Consider the following 11387-nt stretch of genomic DNA (forward strand, 5'->3'; position numbering starts at 1 on the left):
GTGGTTCATGGCTACATGGCAATTTTCAAGCCTTGCCATAGATTTTAAAGCAGATTTAAGACAAAACTAACTTGGCCACAGGAACATTCACTGTCTTCTTGGTAAGAAACTCCAGCGTAGATTTGGCTTTGTTGTAGGTTATTGTCCTGCTGAAAGGTGAATTCCTCTCCCAGTCTCTGGTGTAAAGCAGACTGAAGCACATTTTCTTCTAGGATTTTGCCTGTGCTTAGCTCCATCCTGTTCCTTTTCGTCCTGAAAAGCTCCCTAGTCTTTGCTGATGTCAAGCATACCCATAAGTATGATGCAGCCACCACCATGCTTGAAAATAAGGAGGATGTTACTCAGTGATGTTGTGTTTGATTTGCCCCAAACATAAGGCTTTGCATTTAGGCCCAAAAACGTATTCCTTTGCTATGTTTTTTTTCTTCTCCAGAATTACTTTAGTGCCTTGTTGCATACATATATGAATGTATTCTGTATATTCTTCTTTTTGGTGCAGCAGGTAGCCTAGTGGTTAGAGCGTTGGACTAGTAACCAAATGTTGCAAGATCGAATCCCCGAGCTGACAAGGTAAAAATCTGTCGTTKTGCCCCTGAACAAGGCAGTTAACCCACTGTTCCTAGGCCGTCATTGAAAATAAGAATTTGTTCTTAACTGACTTGCRTAGTTAAATAAAGGTTAAAATAAATACACATTTCACTGCCATTTGGATCACATATGTTTATTTGATGCAGATTTATGACAACTCAGCAACACAATGGTAGGGATTATCTGAGCTGGTCTTGGGTCATTGATAAGTCATTGTCTCAACGCAGCCTTGAAATGCGTTTCAATTATGCTGTGGATCATGTATTAAACAACCCGGACACATCAAAGATGCAGTTGTCCTGAACGGAGCTGCAGGACAGGAAGGAAACTGCTGAAGGATGTCACCATGAGGCCTTTGGTGATTTTGAAACAGCTACACAGTCCAATGGCTGATGGGAGAAAACTGAGGATGGATCCAAAATAATGAGGTCAGCTGGAGGACAGGAAGGAAACTGTTAAAGGATGTCACCATGAGGCCTTTGGTGATTTTAAAACAGCTACAAAGTTCAATGGCTGATGGGAGAAAACTGAGGTCATTATTGTGGATCCATCCTCAGTTTTCTCCCATCAGAAGGACAAGTGCATCTTTGATGTGTCTGGGTTGTTTAATACATGATCTACAGCATAATTAAAACGCATTTCAAGGCTGCGTTGAGACAATGACTTATCAATGACTTCAATAGATCCGTCCTCAGTTTTCTCCCATCAGCCATTGAACTTTGTAGCTGTTGGGCCACGGGTGTGAAAGATTCAGCAGGCTACTGGCATTACACACCTGGCTAAAAGATTACTGTAGCTCTGTTGGAATCACTTTTATAGATAAACTCAACACCTTCTGGAAAAAGAAAATACTCTACAGGAATTACGGAGTCCATCCAAGTCATTTTAGCTCCTGGACTCTGTCCARGCATTTCAAGGCTGCGTTGAGCCAATGACTTACAGTATCAATGACACAAGAACAGCTCAGTTAATCCCTACCATTGTCACTGAGTTGTCATAATGCTGCATCAAATATACATTATCCCAGGGGCATTGGTAGACACAATGTAAGTAACTTAATGTATGTCCCCCTAACTGCCCTGAATACTTCTGTTGATCCTARAGCTATTGTATGCAGCAATCATGTGCCTATGAACCAGACTTATACTGTTAGCACTGAGGCGGTGTGCCCTAGTAGGAAGTCCACTGTGTGCAMCTCACCCTGCACAATCAGAGGCAATATAAATAACATGAGCAAGTCTACTTCTGATAAGCTTCCCGGTAAAGCATTAAAAACAATCAAGCAACCCAGAAAAGTACATATGTAGCCTAAGAAACAAGATTCATGAAGTCAATCACTTGCTTGTAACAGATGACATTCATATRCTYACTATCTCTGAAACTCATTAYGWTAATACTGTTGACGATACAGTGGTAGGAATAGATGGTTATAACACCGAAAAMACAGAAATACCAATGGGGGCGGTGTTGCAGTCTATATTCAGAACCACATTCCTGTAAAGCTTAGAGAGGATCTCATGTTAAATACTGTTGAAGTAATATGGCTACAGGTTAATCTGCCTCACATAAAGCCCATTCTTGTAGGAAGCTGCTATTGACCACCAAGTGCTAACAGTCAGTATCTGGATAAAATGTGAGAAATACTTGATAATGTATGTGATATCAACAGAGAGGTATATTTTCTGGGTGATTTAAATATTGACTGGCTTCAATCAAGCTGCCCACTCAAGAAAAAGCTCCAAACTGTAACCAGTTTCTGTAACCTGGTTCAGGTTATCAGTCAACCAAGCAGGGTAGTTACYAACAGCACAGGAATTAAATCATCAACATGTATATATCATATCTTCACTAATGCTGCAGAAATGTGCTTGAAAGCAGTATCCAGAGCCATCGGATGTAGTGATCACAATATTGTAACCATATCTAGGAAAACCAAAGTTCCAAAGGCTGGGCCTAATATAGTGTATAAGAGGTCATACAAGAAGTTTTGCAGTGATTCTTATTTTCATGATGTAAAGAATATTTGCTGGTCTGTGGTATGTAATGAGGAGCAACCAGATGCTGCACATGACACATTTATGAAATGTTTTATTCCAGTTACTAATAAGCAACGTACCCATTAAGAAAATGACTGTAAAAACTGTTAAATCCCCTTGGATTGATGAGGAATTGAAAAATTGTATGGTTGAGAGGGATGAGGCGAAAGGTATGGCAAATAAGTCTGGCAACACAACCGATTGGCAAATGTACTGCAAGTTGAGAAATCATGCGACTTAACTAAATAAAAAGAAGAAGAAACAATACTATGAAACTATGCAACACCGCCCCCATTGGTATTTCCATCGAGAACATTCTGACTGGTTGCATCACTGTCTGGTAAGGCAACTGCTCGTCCTCCGACCGCAAGGCACTACAGAGGGTTGTGCGTACGGCCCAGTACATCACTGGGGCAAAGCTTCCCGCCATCCAGGACCTCTATACCAGGTGGTGTCAGAGGAAGGKCCTATAAATTGTCAAAGACCCCTGCCACCCTATTCATAGACTCTTCTCTCTGCTACTGCACGGCAAGTGGTACCGGAGCGCCAAGTCTAGGTCCAAAAGGCTTCTTAACAGCTTCTACCCCCAAGCCATAAGACTCCTGAACAGCTAATCAAATGGCTACCCAGACCCCTCTTTTACGCTSCTGCTACTGTTTATTATCTATGCATGGTCACTTTAACTCTACCTACATGTACATATTACCTCGACCAACCGGTGCCTCCGCACATTGACTATGTACCAGCACCCCCTGTATATAGCCTCGGTATTGTTATTTTACTGCTGCTGTTTAATTATTTGTTACTCTTATTTTATWGAATTTTTTTAACTAATCAATTTTTTTACTTAACACATTTTTCRTCTTAACTTCTTAAAGCATTGTTGGTTAAGGGCTTGTAAGTAAGCATTTCACTGTAAGGTCTGTTGTATTCGGCACAAGTGGCAAATCATGTGATAAATTATATAAAGAATGATAGTAAAACGCTTTGGAGGACCTTAAATGAAATGTTGGTTAAAAAGGCAAACTCAGCTCCATCATTAATTGAATCAGATGGCTCATTCATCACAAAAACCACTGATATTGCCAAATACTTTGTTTGTTTCATCCGCAAGATTAGCAAATTTAGGCATGACATGCCAGCAACAAACGCTGACACTACACATCCAAGTATATCTGAACAAATTATGAAAGACAAGCGTTGTACTTTGAATTCTGTAAAGTTAGTGTGGAAGAGGTGAAAAAATTATTGTTGTCTATCAACAATGACCAGACACCGGGGTATGACAACCTAGACGGAAAATTACTGAGGATAATTGCCACTCCTATTTGCCATATCTTCAATTTAAGCCTACTAGAAAGTGTGTGCCCTCAGGCCTGGAGGGAAGCAAAAGACATTCCGCTACCAAAGTATAGTAAAGCCCCCTGGCTCAAATAGCTGACCGATCAGCCTATTACCAACCCTTAGTAAACTTTTGCAAGCAATGGTGTTTGACCAGATACAATGCTATTTTACAGTAAACAAATTGACAATAGACTTTCAGCACGCTTATAGGAAAGGACATTCAACACGTACTGCCTTTGCACATATTACTGATCATTGGCGGAGATAAATTGATGATAAAAAGATTGTGGGGGCTTTTTTGTTAGACTTCAGTGCGGCTTTGACATTATGGAGTAAAGCCAGTGTGTCTATGTATGCAGATGACTCAAAACTAGACACGTCAGCTAATACAACGACTGAAATGACTGCAACACTTAACAAAGAGCTGCAGTTAGTTTCAGAATGGGTGGCAAGGAATAAGTTAGTCTTAAATATTTTWAAAAATTCTATCATTGTATTTGGGACAAATCATTCACTAAACCCTAAACCTCAATTAAATCTTGTAATGAATAATGTGGAAATTGAGCAAGTTGAGGAGACTAAACTGCTTGGAGTAACCCTGGATTGTAAACTGTCATGGTCAAAACATATTGATATAACAGTAGCTAAGGTGGGGAGAAGTCTGTCCATAATAAAGCACTGCTCTGCCTTCTTAACAACATTATCAACAAGGCAGGTCATACAGGCCCTAGTTTTGTCACACCTGGACTACTGTTCWGTCGTGTGGTCAGGTGCCACAAAGAGGGACTTTTAGGGAAAATTACAATTGGCTCAGAACAGGGCAGCACGGCTGGCCCTTAAAAGTACACGGGGAGCTAARATTAATGACATGCATGTCAATCTCTCGTGGATCAAATTGGAAGAGAGATTGACTTCATCACTACTTGTTTTTGTAAGAAGGGTTGACATGCTGAATGTTCTAAGCTGTCTGTTTAATCTACTAGCTTACAGCTCGGACACCCATGCATACCCCACAAGACATGCCACCAGAGGTCTGTTTAAATGACTAGCACACAGCTCGGACACCCATGCATACCCCACAAGACATGCCACCAGAGGTCTCTTCACAATCCCCAAGTCCAGAACAGACTATGGGAAGCGTACAGTACAACATAGAACCATGACTACATGGAACTCTATTCCAAATTAGGTAGCTGATGAAAGTGGTAGAATCAGATAAAACAAACAGGTAAAAATACACCTTATGGAACAGAGGGGACTGTGAAGAGACACACACAAAGGTACAGACACACGTATACGCACACAAGCGCTAGCACACGCACTCTACACACACGTACATTGTAATATTGTTGTATGGCTGTATTATAGATTTTGTATTGTTGATATGTAGTGGTGTAATAATGTTATATGATGTACTGTTTTATCTTTTGTTTTATATGTAATGTAAGTGCCTWAATGTGTTTGGACCACAGGAAGAGTAGCTGCTGCCTTGCCAACAGCTAATGGGTATCCCTAATAAATACAATTACAAAAGTCAGTAAAATCTTTGAAATTGTTTATATTTTTGTTCAGTATAACTTAGGCTTGCCTAAACAAAGGGGGTGAATACTTATGCAACGACTATATTTTAGTTATTTCATTTGTAGAATTTTCTTTTCACTGACATTATGGAGTATTTTGTGTAGATCAATGACAAACAAAATACAATTAAATCTATTTCAATCCCACTTTGTAACGCAACAAAATGTGAAAAATTGTTGAAGGGGGTGTAGACTTTCTATAGGCCCTGATAGTACAGACCAGGAAGACCACTTATCTACACGAACAGYCAAACACAGAACCTTGAAGGGGGKACACATTTTCTAGAGCAAATATGTTTTCACTTCAGTTAACCTTTCTGTTACCAAGCTCATAGTTACTATCCATGTAGTAACTATAGTAACTATCCATGGAAAAGCCACCATAGATTGTAACAGACAAACTGTGGGAGAGGCAGTCTTTATATCTGAATTATGTGATGTTAATCCCCATAGAAGGCCCACAAGGAGCTTTGGCTGCAGTTTCTCCTCTCCAATGCAGAAAGCCTGGAGGACAGATCCTAATGGTCGGAGAAAAGGATCTGACTTTTTGTATTAGAATGCTAACATTAGCTTGGTTCTTTGTAGCCAACTCCAGTCATTCTAGGTTTCTCCGGAAAGTTTCTCAAGACATTATCCAACAAGATTACAATTTTGAGGTCTGGTGGTCCTGTGAGAAGTTGTTTTCTGTTCTCCATACCCCCATAATATTAACCACTAGAGGAGGTCAGTTCATAACTTGTTGGTACCAGCACCCATCCTGTTAAGAGAGAGGAATAAGGCACTGAGTTAAAGGCCCTAAAGAACTCATCATCTCCACCAGTACCTGTTACCTCTGTTTTATGCACAGTGCTACTGTCAKGCCCTGGCCTTAGTTGTCTTTGTTTTCTGTAATAMTTTGGTTAGGTCAGGGTGTGACAGGGGGGATGTTTGTCTGTATTTGTCTCGTCTTGGGTGGTTGTATGGTATAGGGGGTTTAGTAGAGTGTATGGGTTTGTGTTGAGTGTAGGTGTCTAGGTATGTCTATGGTTGCCTGAATGGTTCTCAATCAGAGACAGCTGTCATTCATTGTCTCTGATTGGGAGCCATATTTAAGGCAGCCATAGGCATTAGGTTAATGTGGGTAATTGTCTATGTTGAACGTTAGTAGCTTGTGTGTGCACTTTCGTTTATAGCTTCACGGTCGTTTATTGTTTTGTAAGAGTGTTTAGTTTCGTGTTACGTCTTCGTCAAATAAAAGGAAGATGTATTTCTCTCACGCTGCGCCTTGGTCCACTCATTCACGTAAAGACGATCGTGACAGCTCCACTAAACAATGTTGCAAGTCATATTTGGACAATATATCATACTTTTTCCCCACATGAATGCACACACATGAATGCACAGTGGAATTATAGATAGAATTAGTGGCATTCTTTGGTGTCCATTTCCTTCATGGTGAAAAAGATTTGACCAAGAGTTGTAAGACTGGTTACCTGGACACAGATTACACCTATAGTCCTGGGCCTGGTTTCCCATCCCAAAAGCATTTTAAGGCTAAGTTCATCGTTAGAACCTTAGTAGGAATATCGTTAAATCTCCAAGCTGTTTCCCAAAAACATTGCTATTAACGTTGCACMTWAACTCTTGCAATCTAACGCCTGCCTCAGACCACTCGTAGAACAGCTAAGTGCGTCGTTAGATGCTTTTTTGCTCTCCAGCGTCACTTTATACACAGAAGATCTCCACTAGACATAGATTCACTGTGTTTATCCATCTCTTTGACCACAATAACATCAAAATTAAGTTGGCTACAAATACAAAGTTGCCTTACAAACAAGCAAAGGATAAAAACATGCTTCAAATAAAAATGAAGATGACTGCATTAAAATATAAATGGTCTACCTACAGTATATGCCTATATATAATTCAATTTAGTTTTATTTTGCTATTTGTCTAATGTCCAATTTTTGCCTTAATATATTTCATGATGTGTAGCCTAACATGAGAAATTATGTGCCAAATATTGATGTAGTGCAGTATAGAGTAGCATTAGAATAAGCAGCCTCAATATTTGCAGCCATGGGTGATATCTCTCTAYGAGCTGATTGGTCCCCGCTGAAACCCCCTCCCCCCAGCATAGACCAGCATACATTTCAAACTGGTCCATGCTGGTAAGATGCTGGTCAAGCTGGTCTGTCAGAACAGTTCKCAATAAAACATTTTTGAACAGTGCTTGGGCATAACAATGAGGACATTGATGAAAGAATGGGAATGAGGAAATACCGAGGTAAGGTAGTGGCAGAAAGGCACTAAACCACTCTTTTTGAAGGTGTTTAATAACCGAGTCATATTTTTCCAGGCTTTTATTTTGCAACTTTGTATTACAGGCTATATAACCATCACAGCATTACATACAATACACTGTTTTTGACTTCTCTAAAACTGATTAACATGGTTAAATTTAGCTGACAATGTCAAGGAGCTGTTGGCCAAGGCCAGAAGGGCCACACTTGAAATTAGGTACCAAATACCTTATCCCTGTATTCACTGCTTCTAAGAGACTTTATTGCATGTTACAAATAGCTGAAGTAAAAATGTATCTTTACAATGTAATAATTAAGGTTTCACTGTAGAAACATAATGTAAATGGATTCCTTCTCCTGATGAAAGAAATATAAACTGCAAAAATAAGCACTTTGTTGTCGTGCGCTACCCTGAAATCTCCCTAATGATGATTTATTAAACTTCTATGGCTGCTTTTCGTAACAGAAAGACATCTCAAAGTGCTTACCCTCCTAGGCCCTTAACACTCTACTTTCTCACAGGCTAATGTTAGCAAGTTTAAGAGAGCTGGTGGGAATGTTTTGTGATTTCAAAATCATAAAAAAACACAGTATTTGATTTAAAGACATATCACACACACATACCAAAACAATGAAACAATAAAAATCTCACTAGAAACTAGAAACTAGAAATCACGAAACCTGTGATTAACAACAGTTGCACACTGTAAATCCAGGTGTTTACATAACTTAACACATAACTAAAAAAAATTCTGTAACACTTTAAACACTTCAAGGTATTTATAATTTCAATAAAAAATGCACAGTGTTTAGATTGTAAACACCAGAACATATTTATTTGCTAAAACACTTTTTAAACAAATTAACACAATATTTTAACACTGCAGGGTTCGTGTAAAGCCGTACCTGTATATTTCCCAGTATGCCTTAAAAGTGAATATGAGTGACACCCACCCATGACTGTGTTTGTTAYTGGCATAGTTAAGGTTGATGTGTTCAAGAACTTCCAATACTTAAATGTTTCTGACTTTACTGTTTTATCAATTAAAGGTGAACCCCTTTTTGACCATGTTATACATTTCATAAGGCCTTTAGTTATGGCCTAGTTATCCTCGACATTGTGGTCTGAAAATCCTGTCTCATGGGCCAGATCAGACCTGACCTGACAATACACTGATTTATGAAGTGATTTACTTCTTCTTATTTGAATCCAACTAGAGACAGAATTTCCAACAATTAGACCATTTTATCACCCACAACCTGCACTCAAAATGAATGCTATAGTGAAAGACCTACAGTTGAAGTCGGAAGTTTACATACACCTTAGCCAAATACATTTAAACTCAGTTTTTCACAATTCCTGATATTTCATCCTAGTAAAAATTCCCCTCTTAGGTCAGTTAGGATCACCACTTTATTTTAAGAATGTGAAATGTTAGAATAATAGTAGAGAGAATGATTCATTTAAGCTTTTATTTCTTTCATCACATTCCCAGTGGGTCAGAAGTTTACATACACTCAATTAGTATTTGGTAGCATTGCCTTTAAATCGTTTAACTTGGGTCAAACGTTTTGGGTAGCCTTCCACAAGCTTCCCACAATAAGTTGGGTGAATTTTGGCCCATTCCTCCTGACAGAGCTGGTGTAACTGAGTCAGGTTTGTAGGCCTCCTTGCTTGCACACGCTTTTACAGTTCTGCCTACAAATTTTCTATAGGATGAGGTCAGGGCTTTGTGATGGCCACTCCAATACCTTGACTTTGTTGTCCTTAAACCATTTTTCCACAACTTTGGAAGTATGCTTGGGGCCATTGTCCATTTGGAAGACCCATTTGCGACCAAGCTTTAACTTCATGACTGATGTTTTGAGATGTTGCTTCAATATATCCACATAATTTTCCTACCTCATGATGCCATCTACTTTGTGAAGTGCACAAGTCCCTCCTGCAGCAAAGCACCCCCACAACATGATACTGCCACCCCCGTGTTTCATGGTTGGGATGGTGTTCTTCGGCTTGCACGCCTCCCCCTTTTCCCTCCAAACATAACAATGGTTATTATGGCCTATTTTTGTTTCATCAGACCAGAGAACATTTCTCCAAAAAGTACGATCTTTGTCCCAATGTGCAGTTACAAACCGTAGTCTTTTTTTATGGCGGTTTTGGAGCAGTGGCTTCTTCCTTGCTGAGCGACCTTTCAGGTTATGTCGATATTAGACTCGTTTTACTGTGGATATAGATACTTTTGTACCCGTTTCCCCCAGCATCTTCACAAGGTCCTTTGCTGTTGTTCTGGGATTGATTTGCACTTTTCGCACCAAAGTARATTCATCTCTAGGAGACAGAATACATCTCCTTCCTGAGCGGTATGACGGCTGCGTGGTCCCATGGTGTTTATACTTGCATACTATTGTTTGTACAGATGAACATGGTACCTTCAGGCATTTGGAAATTGCTCCCAAGGATGAACCAGACATGTGGAGGTCTACAATTTTTTGTCTAAGGTCTTTCCCATGATGTCAAGCAAAGAGGCACTGAATTTGAAGGTAGGCCTTGAAATACATCCACAGGTACACCTCCAATTGACTCAAATAATGTGAATTAGCCTATCAGAAGCTTCTAAAGCCATGACATCATTTTCTGGAATTTTCCAAGCTGTTTAAAGGCACAGTCAACTTAGTGMATGTAAACTTCTGACCCACTGGAATTGTTATACAGTGAATTATAAGTGAAATAATCTGTCTGTGAACAATTGTTGGAAAAATGACTTGTGTCATGCACAAAGTAGATGTCCTAACCTACTTGCCAAAGCTATAGTTTGTTAACAAGAAATTTGTGGAATGGTTGAAAAGCAAGTTTTATTGACTCCAACCTAAGTGTATGTATACTTCCGACTTCAACTGTATAATGTAACACTACCTAAATGATCTAAACTGGAACAACAATCTCAGTAAAGGGTGCAAGAAATATAACCCCTTATAGATTGGATTCGTTTTGAAAAATGTACGTTATTTATATAGTATAAGATCAATTAATCAATCAATGTGCATGAGGAAACATTTAGTTGAATTCGGAAGTTCAAAAAGCCAAATACTATTGGCTTATATTGGGATAGTCACATTTAAGCCGCTSATTTAAATACACAGACGGTAACATCTTATTCTCTTACCAAATGTAGGGCTCTATTCAATCTGTATCACTGGTGTTACAGATAGAATGCTAGAAATGTAAAGGTCATTTCCAATTGAGCTGACATCTGCAGTGGATTGAATAGAGCCCTTACATAAGCCTTAACCATAATCAAATGTTCGCAGGGTGTTGTTTACATAGGTAGCTAGTCTACTGGTGCTAAGAACTGTCAGTCAAGGCAAGCTTTTGACTGGTAATGTAATTATGACAAGACTTTATAATGCTTTATGAAGCACATGGGTTTAGTGTTCTATAGCAGGGTTTCTCAAACTCTGCCCCCCCCCCGGATGCATGTTTTTTTCTTCCTCCTAGCACTACACAGATGGTTTAAAATAATCAACTCATCATCAAGCTTAGATTATTTGAATCA

Source organism: Salvelinus sp. IW2-2015, linkage group LG6.2 (assembly GCF_002910315.2).
Source record: "Salvelinus sp. IW2-2015 linkage group LG6.2, ASM291031v2, whole genome shotgun sequence".
Lineage (NCBI taxonomy): Eukaryota > Metazoa > Chordata > Actinopteri > Salmoniformes > Salmonidae > Salvelinus > Salvelinus sp. IW2-2015.